This window comes from Oryctolagus cuniculus, chromosome 7 (genome assembly GCF_051225735.1).
Source record: "Oryctolagus cuniculus isolate XC-2025 breed Fujian yellow rabbit chromosome 7, ASM5122573v1, whole genome shotgun sequence".
NCBI classification, from domain to species: Eukaryota; Metazoa; Chordata; class Mammalia; order Lagomorpha; family Leporidae; genus Oryctolagus; species Oryctolagus cuniculus.
This window is the reverse complement of record NC_142873.1, coordinates 64,661,677-64,681,909: the sequence shown is the minus strand read 5'-3', so window position 1 is coordinate 64,681,909 and position 20,233 is coordinate 64,661,677. Positions and strand designations below refer to the sequence as shown.

General features: G+C 36.4%; 1 long non-coding RNA gene across 1 annotated transcript in view; it reads left to right on the top strand.

Moving 5' to 3' along the window:
• LOC149125599 (uncharacterized) overlaps window positions 1–20,233 on the top strand; it is a 98,713-nt gene that overhangs the window by 66,041 nt on the left and 12,439 nt on the right. The gene's annotated exons all lie outside the window — the stretch shown is intronic.

Here is a 20,233-nt window from a genome sequence, read left to right as displayed (position 1 = left end):
ATTAACTTGAAAATCAAGCAGAAATAATCATGGAGGGAGGATGGAAATCTGGTGCAATGGGTTAAGCTCCATGTTGGAACATTGTTTGAAGTCCCAGCTGCTCTGCTTCTGATGCAGCTCTCTGTTACTGCTGCTGGGAAAGCAACAGAAGTTGGCCCAAATGTCTGGACCTCTGCCATCCATGTGAGAGACTAGGCTGGCTCATTGAGACCATCTAGAATGAACAAGTAGATGGAAGACCTGTTTCTCTGTTTCTCCCTCTCTCTCTGTCACCCTACCTTTCAAATAAATAAGTAAATCTTTTTTAAATGTAGATTTGAGAACACAACCATGAAAATGGACATTGAATACTAAATACATCAAATTCTAGTCCCAGATAGGCCCAAGGATGTGTACCCAGTTTTGGGACTCCTTTCTCCTTAGGCATTTTCTGTCTATGTGAAGGATAAGCAGCACTTTCGACAGCCTAAGGTGGCAGCAACGATAGATGCTGGCAAGATAAAATATGCTGTACCCCTTTTTACTTTGATTGGGGCCTAAAAGAGCTGCATTATCAGAATAAAAGCAATTGAAAGGTAGAATATCATTTGCAGGGGCTGAATCTCTGACTATCCGGAGTTCAAGCACTGAAAGCGTATTAAGGTGACTGTGATCCTCTCAAATTTTGTTACTACAATTTTGATAATACAGGGTGCAGTTAAAGAAAAACTAGAAAATCAGTCAAAAGCCTGTCCACAAGAAGACATAAATTGTAAATAGAAAGAAATCAGAAACAACAGAAACAAATTAGTGGTAGTCCAAAGACTGGCACCTTTATCTGCATTGAACGTTACTCTGTTCAAGTGGATCAAAGCAAACATTGACAACTTTGCAAGACAACTACAACCTAATAAATAGAGATAGAAGGAAAGTTTTGAAGAAAAAACAAAAACAAATTAGGAAAACATCAGAAGTACCTATTTAGTAATAGATAAGCCACAGCCAAAAAAAAAAAAAAATTAGGGAACTGGAAGCAAAATATCTAAAAGACAAAGAAAATCCCCCACGATCATATCATGTTCTCTGAATTAGACTTAAATGCTTCCTTCTCACAAGTATAAGGATCTTTGTGATTATATTGGGGTCACCTGGACAATGCAGAATAATCTTACATCTCAAAATCCTTAACCTAATTGTACTTGAAAAATGCCTTTGACTCTGTAAGGCAGTGTATTTACAGGTTTAAAGATTAGGACCTGCACGTCTTTGAGTGCAATCATTCTGCCTATCACACAACCTCGTTAAGTTTGAAATGATGTGCAATTCGGGATATGCTCAAGCTGACTTACCTCAAACGGTAGAGTTAGAAACATACCAGGGGATTCCAATTCAATCCCATCAAGGTGGCATGTACCAATGCCATCTCACTGGTCCCAGTGATCAATTTCTGTTCACAATTTATCATAATGATAGGACTAAGAACCAAAGGGATCACATAAACAAGAATAGTGTCTGCAAATACTAGCTGATAGAATAAAAAAAGGAGAGAAGGATCCAACATGGGAAGTGAGATACACAGCAGACCCATAGAATGGCAAATGTCCTAAACAGCACTCTGGCCTCAGAATCAGCCATTAAGGCATGCGGATCTGGCTGAAAAGCCCATGAGAGTATTTCAGGCATGGAAAGCCAAGACACTCTGGGGGAAAAAAAAAAAAAAAACCTAAATGAAAGATCTCCGCAAATGAGATCCCACTGGAAAGAATGGGTCATCAAAGAAGGAGGTACCTTTCTCTGAAGGGAGGAAAGAACTTCCACTTTGACCATGGCCTTGTCTAAATATGGTCAGAGTCAGTGAACTCAGGGGGCTTCCATAGCCTTGGCAACTCATGACAAGAGCCTAGGGTGATTACTGATGCCATAAACAAGAGTGTCAATTTGTTAAGTCAACAACAGGAGTCACTGTGCACTTACTCCTCATGTAGGATCTTTGTCCTTAGTGTGCTGTACATTGAGATTTAATGCTATAACTAGTACTCAAACAGTATTTTTCACTTTATGTTTCTGTGTGGGAGCAAACTCTTGAAATCTTTACTTAATGTATGCTAAACTGATCTTCTGTATATAAAGAGAATCGAAAATGAATCTTGATGTGAATGGAGGGGAGAGGGAGTGGGAAAGGGGAGGGTTGCCGTTTGGAGGGACGTTATGGGGGGGAAGCCATTGTAATCCATAAGCTGTACTTTGGAAATTTATATTCATTAAATAAAAGTTAAAAAAAAGTTTGAAATGCCTAATAGGTCTCTGACTAGAGAGGTAGATAGTTGGATATAGATCTGGATGGTCAGAAGAGGGGACTGAGGTAGAGACTAAATTTGGGAGTCATCAATATACTAATATCACTTAAAGCTAGGGAATGACTGACACTGAGGAATTCTAAATTTAAAGTCTACAGAGGTGACTTGAGGTTAGGAAGCTCAGCACTTGGAAAGCAAAAGAACAGCCTGTTGATGTGGTACAGAGAGTTGAACTGTGCCTGAGATCAAAAAAGAAAAAAAAGTATCTGCTGCTTTTAGTATCATAAATTGTAATCTTGACAAAAGTAGTTCCAACTTAATTGAAGTGGATTGAAGAGTGAAACAGGCCCAGTGAAAGAAGGGCAAAGAAATATTTGGGTCAAAGTAGAGGTGTTTCTTTTTGTTTTTCTTTTTCCTAATAGAGGAAGTGGAGCACATGCTTGCTTGTGGAGAGGAATGATCTGTAGAAATTGAAAGGCTTATAATGGAGAGAGATTCTCCTCGGGAAGGTGGTGCATAACAAAGCAGCAGAAGGGTTTCATAAAGACTGTGATGAGAAGCCAAGTACTTTGGGAAATAAAGGAAAGAATGAAAGATGAGCCAATGCGGAGGCCTCAGTTTGTGGAGCAGGCATAATGGAGCTCTCATTTGATAGCTCTCATGTCTTAGTGATGATATAGGTATGTGAGCAGCAAGCAAAGTGAGGGAACCAGGTGGTGGGAGGTTTCAGAAGTGTTCCACCAAATGACGTAATCAGATACCCCTTTTAAATGGTCAGTTTTTCCCAGGAATAAAAGGAATGCGAGAGTAAAGTTTGGAGGGTTGCAAATCTCCCTGCAATGAAAAGGATTTGGTGGTTCATTTTGGCAAGTCTGATAATTATAAAGACATAATTTTGAAGTGATGTTTTTAGTATGATCAAAGATGATTTGATTGATATAACTGATTGTTATATAATTGATTATTAGAGAGTGTTTCTTTTGTGCAGATACAATAGGAATTATTGACTGTTTGAAATTCATGTACAGTATTTAAATGTTTAACACATTTTAATAAATTGCTAAGAAGTAGAATTGAAAGTATTTGAAAGTATGTAAAAATGATAACTGTCTCTGAGCATTTAATTAACACCCCAGAGCTCTGTCCAAAGGGAAAACCCAGGGGAGAGAATGAGTCCTAGGTCTCTAAAGCTACACTGTTCATGTCTAGAAGAAAAGAAAGGGCTCAGATCATATTTCAAAAGAATAGAGCTAATTGCTTTCCAAAATAATTGTTTCATACCCTCCACCCCTTGCTGAAGTAGGATGGATTGCCACCGAGAATTTGCTTCAGATGGAGAGGCTAATGACATTTCATACATCCAGAGAATTTAGATAAATCTTATTACACAAGGGCCTCTCACAGGTAGCTGAGTGTCATCAGCAGTTACTTAGATGAAACACGGGAAGTGAGTGTGGACCTTTATGGAGGCCAGAAGTTGAGATTTGGGAACAGCTGCCACATGGGCGATTTAAGTTTCCTGTAAGTAATAAAGGAAGAGGTCACCGCATAGCCTTCTTATCAACCTGTCCATATATGAGTCTACAAGAGAAAACAAGGATGAGGCTTAAAAAGAATTCAGTAGTCAAACTTAAAAAAAGTAAAGCCAGACTCTATTATACTTATAAATGAAGTTAAACCTTAGAATCAAAGACCACTCTCCCTGTAAACACATACAAATCATAGACAGAAACAGCAAGGAAAAAGCTGAAATCTAAAACATAGAGAGAAATATTTGAAAGCGTAAAATATGGATTGAAATTTTTGGGGTAATAATTATATTGACAAGATAAACATCTGAATAGAAGAAGTACAGAGCTAAAAAGTAATAGCCAACCTAGAATTTTTTACATAACAAAAATATATTTTGAGAAAAAAAATGATATAACTTGTTAGCTGATAAGACACACTAAACAAAATTCGTCTAGTAAAAAAGAATTCCAAGTGTGATTTTAAAAATGAGAATTCAAAATACAACAGAAAATAATAAAAATTGTTTATAAATCTAAATGACAGAAATAGTGCATAAATAATAACTATATATTCTGATATTAAATTTTGAGTAATTTGAAATGCAAAAGCAAAAAAGTGGATAGCAAATAGTATTCAATAGTCTTTGAATTATCTGGGAAGAAAGTCATCTCAATAATTGTCAAAATAGAGGAAGGGGAGGAAAAGAAACATGAGCCGTGCAAAATATAGTATACTTTACAGCAAAAATATTAGAATTACATTAAGTAATGCTCCAAAAGCAAAGTTTTGATAGAAAAAATGAACAACAAATTATATTTTTTCCAGAAATGTATGTAAAAAATATGGATACATTTACTTTGAAATTCAAAGAATTAAAAAAGAACTCCTCTTTTTTCCAACATTAATACTCATATGACCATGAACAATAATGAAGTCATAACATAAAAATTAAAAACATTCATTAAGTCTCCTAATATGTACTATAATATTAAACACTGGCAAACACTGGACTAATTTCTTTTCTTTTTTTTTAAATTTTATTTATTTATTTGAGAGGTGGAGTTACACACAGTGAGAGGGAGAGACAGAGAGAAAGGTCTTCCTTCCATTGTTTCACTCCCCAGATGGCCACATGGCCAGAGCTTCGCTGATCCGAAGGTAGGAGCCAGGTGCTTCTTCCCGGTCTCCCGTGTGGGTGCAGGGGCCCAAGCACTTGGGTTGTCCTCCACTGCCCTCCCAGGCCATAGGAGAGAGTTGAATTGGAAGGGGCAGCGGGGATAGAACTGGCACCCACATGGGATGCCGGCACTGCAGGCTGAGGATTAACCTACTGCACCACGGTGCTGACCCCATTGACTGAAATGTGATCCCTGTTAAACATAAGAGTGGGAATAAGAGAGGGAAGAGATGTACAAGTTGGGACATGCTCAATCTGACTTGCCCCAAATGGTAGAGTTAGAAACACACCAGGGGACTCCAATTTAATCCCATCAAGGTGGCATATACCAATGCCATCTCACTAGTCCAAGTGATCAATTTCAGTTCACAATTGATCATAATGAAAGGACTAAGAGTCAAAGGGATCACATAAACAAGTCTAGTGCCTGCTAATACTAACCGATAGAATAAATAAAGGGGAGAGTGATCCAACATGGGAAGCGAGATACTCAGCAGACTCATATAATGGCGGATGTCCTAAACAGCACTCTGGCCTCAGAATCAGCCCTAAAGACATTCTGATCTGGCTGAAAAGCCCATGAGAGTATTTCAGGAATGGAAAGCCAAGACACTCTGGCAAAAAAACAAAAAACAAAAACAAACAAACAAAAAAAACAAAACACAACAACAACTACCACCACCACCATTGGACTAATTTCTAAGCTCTAACTTGAAGAGTAAACCTGGATCTTTTTTTAATCAGCCATGATATCAGTTAGATCCATGTATTTCATCAGACACCTTCAAACTCTAAAGACTTCAAGAACAGGAGCTCTTTACACTTTTTATTTATATTGCACCATTATCACATGAATAATTTATGCATATTTATTCATCTGTGAACCTACTGGAATGTGAGTGCAGAGCTAACTTGGAAAGTGTTGATTATGTTCACAGTTGTATCCCCAGCACCTTAAGGAGTGCCCAGGACAGAGAAGGCAGTGGAGCTATACATGTAGCATGAATGAATGGTGGAGAGGATAAAACGGGGCTCGGCACTAACACAAAATAAAGAGGTATAGTATTGTTGTTTCTGGTAGAAAATTGCTTAAAGATACACCATTTAATTTAATTAGTAAAGGCTGCTAGAAAATGGGCAATCTGATGATATTCCTATAGCTTCAACTAGTTGGCAGTAAAATAAGCAGCAAGGCCTCACTTGTGAGTTAAAAGAAATGTGTACTTCTATCTAACTTGTGTAAACTAAGGATGTAGCAGTAAAAGCACACACTTCTGTTTGTGTGGTGAGGGGCACTGAGGACATTGGGACAAGAAGCCAACACAAGAAGGGTGGCCCATTGCAGGGCATCAGAGCTTGTCCTGGATGATGAGGGCAGCCCAAGGTGGGGCCTAAGCTAATCAGGTGCCTCACAGGAGCCAGCCAGGATGGACCCAGGAGCTAACTTCCTCATTTTCAGAACCAAGAATGAGAGGAACATAGAATTGTCACAGAAATACTGAAGTGACATGTTGGAATCCAGGCAAGGATTTGGGAACATTCATGCTGGGAGGGATAGAAGCGACAGAAAATTGGCTACATGCAGGGGAATTAAGTAAACACACCAAGAACAATCATCCCTCTGTATCTGTGGTTTGCACATCTGTCAGTTCAACCAACCAAAGATGGAAAAATTGTATCTGCTTAACACAGACTTTTATTCTTGTTGTTATTCCTTAAAAGAGAATACAACAACTGTTTTCACTACATTTGCGTTGTATTAATTATTACTAAATAATGTATAGATAACTTGAAGTATATGGAAGATGTACATAGATTATATGCAAAAAAAAATCCATTTCATCTATGAAATTTGAACATTTTCAGATTTTGGTATCTTCCTGGGCTTCTGGAAGGAATTTCCAAGGGAGAAATGACTGCATATATTATGTAAATATAGTAAGGATATTGGAAGCCATGTCTCTCACTTTGATGAGACTTTTACAAATATGCAGAGATGAAACTAGAAAAGACAACTGGTGATAGAATGAAGTTGAGATGCTAATGTGAACTCATGGTTTTCAATGTAAAGGTAACTTCTACAAATAAATGTAGATTTAAATGTATCTGTATGTTTTTTTTTTTAATTTATCCATATGGTTATCTATGTATCCTTTTGCCTACAGAGAGGATTGGGAAGGAAAAAATAACCACAAATACCAAAACAAGGTATTTTCTGAAGGTCAGTTTCCACAAAACGGAACCAGAGTTCTTTAAAAAATTGTTAATTTTAGGTCTGGGGCAAGAGTTGCACGAGATATCCTGGAACATCCTATTAGCCCAGGAGCTAAGGAAACATATAAAGCTGTGGGTGTATCAAAAGAACACAGAAGCCAACCAAGCAAGCTTTTGTTGGCAAACTCTAGTCAAATATAAGCATCAGCACGAATAAAGATTGCAAGTAATTACAACCTGTTGATTAAGATAGAGAAACACAATGAATACTGATTTTAAAAGACTGATAATTTAGAGGTGAGTATTTGATGTAGTGGTTAAGACACCACTTGGGACATTCATATCTCAAAGGAATACCTAGGTTCAAGACCCAGCTCCATGTATAATTATTTCTCTGGCTGATAAAAATATGAATGTAAGTATATATATTTATACATATATATATACCTATACACACACATACCTTTACATATATACATGAAAAAAGTATTTCTTCTCTCTGCTTGAGTTTGAGCCCATGCAAATTTGCATTAATGTCTGAAATGATCAGAGCTCTAGTAGTTATTAAAACAAACAATTTAGAAAAAACTTAGTAGGTCCTAAATCCTTTAAAGGTGGTTTTATTTCCAGAATCTATGTCCCACCTTACCTAGACTAATCATTTAATGCACATTTGCAGAAGTAATTATGGATGGATATGCATGTGTGTGCGCATGTGTTTGTGTGACTGTATATGTGTGATCAGTGGTGTTTTCATGATCATGCTGGAAAACAATTCATTAGAGCTGAAAAATGTTGCTCATATGATACTGCAAGCCTATAGCCATGAGTATGGGCTAAATGTAAAGTGGATACCAGAATTTATTTTTGGATTTTTTTTAATTTCTTCATGACCTACCAGCTGTGTTATTTTACTAAAAAAGTGGCAAGAACAATCATGATAAAAAATAGTTCAGGAATTGTATGTCATTTGAAAATTAAAAATACACAACAATTCCTACATTATTCTTGCATTACCATTCCTATTCAAGAAAAACAAATTCAGAAAATAAACTACAAATGTATATTATATATAATATACATGTATATATTAAAATATGTGCTTATTTTAAAGTTGTGGTCTTCATTTTGTCCTTTACATATGATTTAAGTTAATCAATATAAATGTGGATATTTACTCTCTCTCCATCTTATGGCTATCCTTAAAGAACTACTCCTCACTTAGCGTTCCACTTAAAATGCAATCTCAAAAGCAATTTTCCTTTCTCCCAGACTAGAAATAATGAAACATTATCACTGGCTATGAAGCAATCAAAAACTGTAATGAAAAGATTTCCTCGATTATGCATCCCCATAGATTTTAAAGATTTTAAGGTTTCTACAATCAAGTAATTAATCCCATCAATAGTTTTTCTAATATGTTAGATTTCTGTATTACCTTTGATATATAATATTCATTTTGCATAATTTAATTTTAATATGACATTATATTCTCAGTTTTAAAACATAAATACTGGAAACAGAGTATAATATTTTAAATTACATATGAACCTATGTGAAAAACAATAAAATTACATGTAGTATGCATAATTATATATCATTACATATATGTTTAAATTTATGCTTTCTTCATATTTTAAATATTATTTTATTTTATTTTATTTTTTTGACAGGCAGAGTGGACAGTGAGAGAGAGAGAGAGAGACAGAGAGAAAGGTCTTCCTTTGCTGTTGGTTCACCCTCCAATAGCCGCCACGGCCGGCGCGCTGCGGCCGGCGCACCGCGCCTATCCGAAGGCAGGAGCCAGGTGCTTATCCTGGTCTCCCATGGGGTGCAAGGCCCAAGCACTTGGGCTTTCCTCCACTGCACTCCCTGGCCACAGCAGAGAGCTGGCCTGGAAGAGGGGCAACCAGGACAGAATCCGGCGCCCCGACCGGGACTAGAACCCGGTGTGCTGGCACCGCAAGTCGGAGGATTAGCCTAGTGAGCCGTGGCACCGGCTTAAATAATTTTAATCATCACATTGCACATCATTCATCCAAACCTTATGCTAAAGATAAAAATCAATATAAATATTAATATAATTTAAAGCAGATATTATTTTTGTTTCTAAAGATTTATTTATAAATTTGATAGGTAGAGTTACAGAGAGAGAGAAAGAGAGAGAGAGAGAGAGAGAGAGAGAGAGAAAACCTCCCATTCACTCGTTCACTCCCCAAATAGCTATAAAGGCCTGCTGAGTCAGGCCAAAGCCAGGAGTCTGGAACTCCATCAGGGTCTCCCATGTAAATGGCAGCATCCAAAGCGCTAGAACCATCTTCTGCTTCTTTCTCAGGCACATATGCAGGGAGCTGGATTGGAAGTGGAGCAGCCCAGACTTAACCCATTACTCACGGATGGCTGAGCTACAGGCAGCAGCTTAACCCTCTAGGTCACATTTCCAGTCCCACACAGATAATATTTTTAATTATCTCCAAATACTAAGCATAGCAGATAATCCAGAATAGTTTGGACACAGCAGTAATGAGCATGATGTTTTATCGTATTAACTTTTAATCATTATGTCCAAAAATATAATTTGCCTTGTTGAGCAGTTGTCACTGGCCACAATGTCACCATTCCTTATCTTGAACACTTTGTCTAATCCCTCACCTGCCACATCATTAAAAACAGAGGAAACTATTGGCATCTATAACAGCTTCTGACCACTACTGTTCAGGGATAAAGAGAAATCCCAACTACTTTGGTAATGTTCATCCTTGTAAGCTGTGAAATGTCCCACTCCTGTGCTAAGTGTAGAGATCCCAATCTCAGTGTTCTATGGGGCTAACCATGCATAAAATATGTTTATGGATGATATAGGTATAAGTGGATGGTATGCACATTTGAATTTCTTTGTTTCACAGTCATCACAAGCTTGGTGGTATCTTCCTTCCAGTAAGCTTTCTGTTTTGTAATGGAAGAGAACTTCTTCAACCTTCCACTTTGAGTACACTGATGCTTCCCAATTGTATTTTGCTGTTTCTTCTGCTTCAACATGAGTTGCCTTCCTACCTCCTTTTATCCTTTCCTAGCATGCTATTATCTGATCTTTAGATATGAAAAAAAATTACTCCATTAGTATTCATCTGATTCTCCCTGTCTTGCATCTCCTAGTTGTTCAGGTATCTCTTCTTAGTATAAAAGGTAGAGGGACAAAAGTTTTATAGAATACTAGTGAAGAGGCACAATTGCAGCAGCTGAGAGCCAGAGTGGGCAGCAGCTTGGACACAAAGGTGAGACCAGACTGCAGCAACTTGTGGTGATATAGCTGATGGGAGAGCATGATATGTGAGTCCAGACTGGAGTCCTTTGGGCTAGCGGTTGCTAGGGGTTGCCCAGGGACCCAGTGGAAGTAGAGGGGGCATGTTTATTGCACCCCAACGTCCCCACAACAGCATTCACTGCCCAGCTGAGGAAGGGTGGGCACTATTTTGGGTTAGATCAGGTGCTGTCAGACTGAGCACACACAGAAACTGGCTGAGACAGGACTCCATCTTCTTGGCAGTACTGGCAGCAGTGGTGGGGAGAAAGCAACATCTGACCAGTGGCTCTTATGTATGTGTGTGATCCAGAGGTTCTAGCAGAGTGTAAAATTTACAGTCTCCAATGACTTTGAGCCTGGCTGAGAGGTGGCTGAACAAATACGTAGGACGGTGAGGCGCCTGCAGCCTCCCAGGATCAAGACACCTAAGTGGAGCCGCCTCAGGGAACATCTGCCTCTCTGTTGACTGGAAAGGCTGGCAGGCAAAATGAAACCTCTGCACCCAGCGACTGTGGGAGCGATTGGGGTGTGCTGAGATTGTGGGGCCTCAGTAGCTACATGAGAAGGTACAGAGTGTAGCTGGGTCTCTGGGCAATCACTGGGTGCAGCTCCGCATGCTCAGAGCTCCTTGGCTGCCTAAAACAAGTTATTACAGTGGGAACTGTGCTTACAATGAGGACTGTGCAGATCGTTTGTGCACTTCATATGGTGGCACAGAACACTCTGGGAGCTAACGCTAAGGCACTGAGATCTAGACATCCAACTTGGGTGTTATCTTGGAGATTTGCCCCATCCTGGACACCGACCAGAGTTCCATGGCCACACTCACCACATCACCTCTGGGTATTCACTGAAAGTGCAGACATTCCACTAAGTCGCAGAGGAATAACTCAAAGATAAAGACATTAGAGGAAAAAAGCAAAAATAAACTCCACAAATGCTGAAAAACAAGTGCAGAAATTCAAGAAACAAGAATAATGGAGACACTATGAGCCCTCACAAAGGAACACAACAATGTTTCAATATTAGAACCTGAAGATGAAGAAACTAAGGAAATGCTGGAAATGGAGTTCAAAAAACCTAATCACAGATTATTCAAAAGCAATCAGAAGCAAATCCATGAACTAAAGAAAGCCATACATGACATGAATGAAACGTTTTCACATGAAATTGCATTTTTAAAGATAAATCAAGATGAAATATTAGAAATGAAGAATTCAATAGATCAAATAAAAACTGTTGTGGAAAGCCTTAGCTTCCGACTTGGTGAGACAGAGAAAGAATATCTGAACAAGAAGAAAAATCCTTGAAAAACTTATAGTCAAACAAAAAACAAAAAATAGGAAGAAAATAAAAAATATAAAAACAGTGTTGGTGATTTATGGGATACTATGAAATGACCCAACATGTGAGTCTTAAGAATTTCTGAAATTGTGAAAAGGGAGAATGGACTAGAAGGCCTATTTAGTGAAATAATTACAGAAAACCTCCCCAATTTGGAGAAAGAAAGCAATATCCAAGTAGAGGAAGCATATAAAAATTGTAATAGGCATGACCAGAAAAGATCATCACCATGACACATTGTAGTCAAACTTTCTAGAGTAAAACATAAAGAAAAGATTCTAAAATTCACAGGAGAGAAATGCCACATAACTTACAGAGAATCTCCAATTAGATTCAAAGGTGACTTCTCATCAGAAACTCTATGTGCTAGAAGAAATCGTGATATATATTCCAAGTTTTAAGAGAGAAAAAACATTCCTGAATGAACAGAGGGTCATAGAAGAAACCAAAAAGAAATAAAAAAAATTTTCTGGAAACAAATGAAGATTACAGTACATCATATAGAAATATGATATACAGAAAACGGATTTTTTTTTATTTTTGACAGGCAGAGTGGACAGTGAGAGAGAGACAGAGAGAAAGGTCTTACTTTTTGCCGTTGGTTCACCCTCCAATGGCCGCCACTGCCGGCACACTGCAGCCAGCACACTGCGCTGATCCGAAGGCAGGAGCCAGGTGCTTCTCCTGTTCTCCCAGGTGGGTGCAGGGCCCAAGGACTCAGGCCATCCTCCACTGCACTCCCTGGCCACAGCAGAGAGCTAGCCTGGAAGAGGGGCAACCGGGATAGAATCCGGAGCCCCGACTGGGACTAGAATCCGGTGTGCCGGCACCGCAAGGCAGAGGATTAGCCTATTGAGCCACGGCGCTGGCCCTGAAAAAGGATTTTTAAGAAGGAAGTTTATAGCAATCATGCCTATAAGAAGAAATTTAAATATATCAAATAAATGAGTTATCAATGCATCTCAAGGACCTAGAAAAGCACAACAAACCAAATCAAAAACTAGTAGAAAAGAAATAATTAAAATTAGAAAACAAATAAAAATTTTGAGATGAAAGAAGCAGTACAAAATATCAGTGAAATAAAAAGCTAATTTTTTGAAAAATAAAATGAACAAAATTGATACATAATTGACACAACTAACAAAAAAAGAGGGTGAGAGAAGACCCAAGTCAATAAAATCATGATGAAAAGGGAAATATAACAGCAGATACCACAGAAATAAAAAGAATCATCAGGAATTACTATAAAAGAGCTGTATACCAAAAAATCGGGAAACCTAGAAAAAATGGATAGGTTCCTAGATACATACAATCTACCAAAATTGAGTCATGAAGACATAGAAAACCTAAGCAGACCAATAGCTTAGACAGAAATTGAATCAGTAGTAAAGACCCTCCCAAAAAGAAAATTTTAGGACTGGATGGCTTCACTGCTGAATTCTACTAGACATTTAAAGAACTAACTCCAATTCTGCCAAGCTATTCAAAATGATCGAGAAGGTGGGTATCCTCCCAAACTCCTATGAATCCAGCATCAACTTAAATCCAAAACCAGAATAAACAACAAAGAAAGAGAACTAAAAAGCATATCATTTAGAATAAAATATACTTGACAAAATACTAGCTAACTGAATCCAACAACATATCAATATGATCATTCAGTCAGACCAAGTAAGATTTATCCTTGGTATGCCTGTATGGTTTAGCATGCACAAATCAATCAGCGTGATACATCACATTAACAAACTGCTGAATAAAAACCATATGATTATCTCAATAGATGCAGAACTAGTATTTGATAAAATACAATATCCTTTCATGATGAAAACATTAAGAAAATTGGGTATAGAAGGAACACTCCTCAACACAATCAAAGCAGTTTATGACAAACTCATGGTCAGCATCTTATTGAATGGGGAAAAGCTGGAAATATTCCCCTAAGATCTGGAACCAGACAAGTATGCCCACTGTCACCATTACTTTTTATATAGTCCTGGAAAATTTAGCTGGAGCCATTAGGTAAGAAAAGAAATCAAAGGGATACAAGTTGAAAATTAGGAAATCAAACTAACCAAATTTTCAGATGACATGTTTCTATATATAGGGGATCCAAAGACTCCACTGAGAGATACTGGAACTCATAAAAGAATTTAGTAAAGTGGCAAGATATAAAATCAACACAGAAAAATAAAAAAACCTTTTTATACACAGGCAATGCCAGGGCTGAGAAGGAACTTTAAGATCAGTTCCATTCACAGTAGCTCTAAAAAAATTAAATACCTTGGAATAAATTCAACCAAGGATGTCAAATATTTCTACAATGAAAATTACAAAAATGCTAAATAAATAGAAGAAGACATTAAAAAATTTAAAACTCTTCCGTGTTCATGGATTGGAAGAATCAACATCATCAGAATGTCCATACCACCAAAAACAGTTTACAGATTCAGTGTGATCCCAATCAAAATACCAATAATATTCTTTGCAGACACAGAAAAATTGAGGCTGAAATGCATGTGAAAACAGATAAAACTCAGAATAGGTAAACTAATCTTATACAACAAAAATTAAGCTGGAAATATCATAATACCTGATTTCAAGAAATACCACAGGGCAATTATAATCAAAACAGCCTGGTACTGGCACAATAGCATACTTGTAGACCAATGGAACAGAATAGAAACTCCAAAAAACAACCCATGCAATTACAACCAATTTATCTTTGAAAAAGGAGCTGAAATCAATCCCAGGAGCAAGGACAGGCTTGTTAAAAATTGGTGCTGGGGAAATTGGATCTCCACAGGCAGAAGCATGAAATTAGACCCCTATGCTTACACTTTACTCAAAATGGATTAAAGACCTAAATATACGACCCAATACCATCAAATTACTAAAGAATATTGGGAAAAGTCTGCAAGCCATTGGCATAGGCAAAGACTTCTCAGAAAAGAAAAGAAAAAAAAAAAAAAAAACAGAATCACAAGCAGTCAAAACCAAAATTGCAAATGGGATTACATCAAATTGAGAAGCTTCTGCACTGAAAAAGGAACACTAAGCAATGTGAAGAGGCAATTGACAGAATGAGAAAAATATTTCCAAACTATATAATTCATAAAAGATTAATATCCAGAATCTGTAAAGACCTCAAGAAATTCAGCAACAGCAAAACAAACAACCTAGTTAAGAAATGGGCACAGGACTTGAACAGGCATTTTTAAAAAGAGGAATTTCAAATGGCCAACAGATACTTGAGAAAATGCTCAGGATCAGTAGCCATCAGGAAAATGAAAATAAAAGGTATTACCTACCTTAGTTAGAATGGATCTGATACAGAAATCAACAAAAGACAAATGCTGGTGAGGATGTGGGAAAAAGATTGGTCCTCTATTGATGGGAATGTAAACTTGTGTAGCCACTCTGGAAAACAGTATTGGGATTCCTCAGAAATCTGAATATAGGCCTATCTTATGTTCTAGCCATCCAACTCCTTGGAATTTACCCAAACAAAAAGAAATCAGTATTTGAGGGTCTGCGCCGTGGTTCAATAGACTAATCCTCTGCCTGCGGCGCTGGCACACCAGGTTCTAGTCCCGGTGGGGCACCGGATTCTGTCCCGGTTGCCCCTCTTCCAGGCTAGCTCTCTGCTGTGGCCCGGGAGTGCAGTGGAGGATGGCCCAAGTGCTTGGGCCCTGCACCCGCCTGGGAGACCAGGAGAAGCACCTGGCTCCTGGCTTCAGATCAGCGCAGTGCACCGGCTGCAGTGGCCATTGGAGAGTGAACCAATGGTAAAGGAAGACCTTTCTCTCTGTCTCTCTCTCTCACTGTCCACTCTGCCTGTCAAAAAAAAAAAAAAATCAGCATTTGAAAGAGTTATCTGTACCACCGTGTTAATTGCAGCATGATTCACAATAGCTAAGACATAGAATCAACCCAGATGCCCATCAATCTGTTGCCTGGATAAAGAAAGTATATATACACACTATAAAATACTACTCAGCTGTAAAAAAAAAAAAAAATAGTCCTGTATTTTGCTACCAGATAGACATAACTGGGAACCATTATACTTAGTGAAATAAACCAGTCCCAAAAAGACAGATATCACATGTTTTCCCTGATCTGAGGTAACTAATAGAGTACCTGAAATGTAATATATTGGAGTGAAATAGACATTTTGAGATTTGATGATTGTTTACAACACTTCACTCTTCTATTGGGGAACAGTGTTTTGTTTTGTTTTGCTTTTTCCTTTTCATACTCTTTGTTGAACTCTTTTACCTAGTGTAGGGAGAACTATGCAATCATTAAGTAAACTGAAAAATAGATCTTTGTAAAAATTGAGAGTGAGAATATGAGAGGGAGGAGAAGGAAGGGTTGGAGTGTTGGTGAGAGGGTGAGGTAGATGTGTCACTATATTCCTAAATCTGTATATGTGAAATACTTTAAATTTGCATAACTTAAAAAATTAAAAAAAAGAAATGCTGGTATTTCCAAATGTCTTTTTATGCCTAGCAATTTTTTTGCCTGGACTTAAGTCATTGTGTATTTTTGAACTTTGGACATTTATATATAACTCCAAATGTTCATTTCATTATTCTGATATACAATTTAGATGCTTGAAGACAGCCTGGTTCTTTTCAGCCTTGATTCTACTATTAGGCAATACCAATGATATATTTCTGGATTAATGGCTCACTTCCCTCACTACCAACAAAATGCTTCTATCTGCTATATTTAATGCCTCTTGTGACTTCTAAGGCTCTGAAAGGTGGTAACACATTATGTTCAGGCTTGTGTTAGATCCGAAGATTGCTTCCAGTCATCCTATTGAGTTTCTAACTGAGGCTCAGTAGTTTTCTATCATGTATGCGCTAAACAGTGTGTGGTGGAGGATAGAGGAGGAGATCCTCTTCAGAATGTCAGAAATCTCTCTCTCTCTCTCCTCTCCAACACTTTCCACTCCTATATTATACTCTGTAAACAAACTGCTTTGCCCTCCCTATACTCTAAACTAAGTCTCTTCAAGAAGGAGATCATTGGGTCATTGGGCTCAGCATACGATCCCTCTATCATCATGGCCTGGAAAGTACCACCAATAGTAAATTAAGGCTATTATTGGGATTTTTCTTAGGATTAATTGACTTTTATTGCGTGATTTCAATATGTTTAAGTGTGTTTTTTAATTGTTTTATAGCATTTTATAGTGAAAATGTAAATTGAGTTTTTCTTACTCTATCTCGACTGTGTGCAGAAATAGGTTTGTCATCATAATCCATTCAAAAAATCACAGTTGATAATGATTTTATCTTGAAGAATAGTATTTTAGAAAAATTATGTAATTCAATACACATGTTGACACATTTCAAAAAGACAATGTTGTCTTTGCATTAATTCAGATTTTTTCCATTCACTGTTCTTCATTTTTTTGTAAAGATACAGTGTTCCAGAAGATTACATATAAATGATTTTCTTCAGAATGTCTGATAGCAATTTTCGTAGTGAATATTTTCTGAGGGTACATTCTTTCAGCTTTTTTCCATCTAAAATAGTTTTAATTTGTCTTTAGTCCTGAAATGTATTTTCATGAGATACAAAAATTTTGAGTTAACAGATTTTGTCTTTTTTTTCAGCCCTGTAAGGATATTATTTCTCTCTCTTGGTTTCAATTTTTATAATTCTTAAAATTATTACAATCTATGGAATATATCTATTTTCTCTATATGGTAGTACAATATGTCTAAATTTCAGTCCATAGTGTGTATATGATATGCCTACATGTGGTTTAACTAAAATGTGCATTGAAAGTCAGTTCCTATGTCGGGGGGAGGAGATTCCAAAATTTCCATGGAGAAAAATTTGAGAATGCTTCCAAAAATGAAAGAAACCAATGCAAATATTTGTTGAATAACACCACTTATACAGTTGAGAAGGATGCTCAAAATGTTAGGTCTCCACTTTTGTGCACTGCCCTTAGCAACTGTTCTGAGCTCCCTCACCTTCAGAAAAAGTGAAGATCTATGAGTTCTGATGCAGAATTTTAGCAACACGCTTAGGTGCTCTAAAGCTCAGCTACAGCTGAAATCTGAAGCAGAACAAATTTGAGTGTGTGTGTATATATGTATATATATATATATGAGAAATGTTAAGGTGCGCATCAAAAAATCTGACCTATGACTATTGTCTGTGTTGTTTCTAGTTTATTATTTAATAGTGAAGAAATGCCTTGCTATCTCAGATAGTTTATTCATCGATGAAACACCAGTAGTAATTTGGCTAAATGCCTTATGAATTTATATGAATAATTAATAAAACAATGATACATGTTAAAAGTTATAATTAATAATTTCATTTTAAAGAAATTCTACAAGGTTCCTCTGATTTCCAGAGTTAAGTTTATGCTGTCAAGCATCATAATATCCACATATGAAGTAAATAGAGTAACATGATAATGGTGGTTAAGTATTAAAACATAACTTTAATAATCACACATATAAGAAATCTTAAAATGTACATCCATAAGCCTTATATTTAGAACAATGAGAACCAAGAATGGAAAGAGAAGTTTTTTCCAAGCTCATACTTGTAGAATCAACAAAAATGGGAGAAAAAAGATGGGCATCCAATTTTCCAAATTTTCTCCTTAAAATCTCTTTCATATTGTGTCATTTTATATCAATATAGGTTATTGTTTGTTAAAATAGTTTCATGATTTCATTCTTTTGGATCTCTGCATGCAAACAAATGAATATTTTATGATTCATAAGAATTGATCAAGTGAAGTAGGGAAATGAGTGCAAATTCATATAAAGGGGTGAAAATAGAAAGTTTATAAATAAAGTCAGTATTCAATGGCATCTGGTAAATCACAGTAAAATAACTTTAAATTAGTCCAAAAAGAATGCACTATTTAATAAACGCTCTTGAGAGACTTAATTAACCACTGAGAAAAAATAATTTTGCTTTATAATAACCTATACATCAAAATTAATCCAAGATGGATTTGAAAATTTGAATGTAAGAAATATAATGCCATAACTTCCTTAATAAAATAACAAATATTGAAGATCAAGGGAAAATTTTCAAAGAAAATCATCAAAAGCAGTTTACATAAGTGAAATATTTCATTTAAAAAGAATATCTGGCCAAAAAATGTAGGAAATAATGTCATTGAAATGCATTAGTTAAAAACAGTTATGCTCTTTTTCAGGATAAGAATTATTTAATATACTTGACTATATAACAAATTTAAAATGCGTAATACAGAGATATGCCTAATAAAACTAATATAATATACTCCCTGAATATATGTGATATATGTGATATAAAGAAACAATTTTTCTACTTTGTGAAAAAAATTAACCTAAATAAATACTTAGCAATATATATTCATGTATTAATATTTAGCTAAAAGCCTCGTAATCCTTTGCTAGAGGAAACAAAGACTATAATAAATGTAATAAGGTGTTGACTTATAATTGACACAAGATAATATCTTTCTATAATTGTGTTATTTCAATTAAATATTTATTACAATATTTTTGTCAAAAATAAAACCCCATATTCTTATAGAACTTATACTGTATTAGAAGGCCAATATTCTGAATATCTTTCTCTCTCCCCGTGAGTATTAAATAAATATTTTTATATAAAAAGATGACTTCATAGCTTTGGCACAAGAATCACTAAGTAAATTGCTGTGACACTAATCGTGATGGAAATATTTGGGGTAGAGGAAACTTTGAGTTGGAGAGGAAGTAAAAGTCTCTTTTGAATAAGTTAACTTTGGGATAACCCAGTAAATATCTGATGTTTCTTAGGCAGCATTACATATTGGGAAGAATGTCAGGAGAAGAATCAAAATATGGCATTATTCAGTATCTGGAATGTATGACTCCAAAATGCATTAGAATTATATGATGATTCATATGAAACATCTTTATAACTCAAGAAAAAATAATTTAGAGACATATTCCTACTTAAATGCTATGTTATCCATTACAGGTTTCATAAGGTCAGTTTTTACTACTAAATCATGTTCCTTTCCTAACAAACAGAAAATTACAAGAGGAAAAAAAAAATGTAGGAGAGAAAGGGCTTGTATTATTTAACAGTGGACTAAGTCCCTTACAACATATAAATTATTAACATTATCATCAAAGTCAATGTCCAGAGACTACATTCTGCTTGCAACCTCATTTTATTATTCAGTTCAACTCTTGAGAAATGCTTGCAGCACAAAATGAACAACCTAGATTATCTTCCTTCCAGGCCCCAAACATTCCCTTCTGTGATCTCCAGAGCACTGAATATAATAGTATTTGAGGTCAAGAGGTCTGTGTTCTTGCCAGAGATATCTTGTGGTCATTTAAGTGGTCCTTGAGATCCCATCCATTCCCTTCCTGAGGCTTG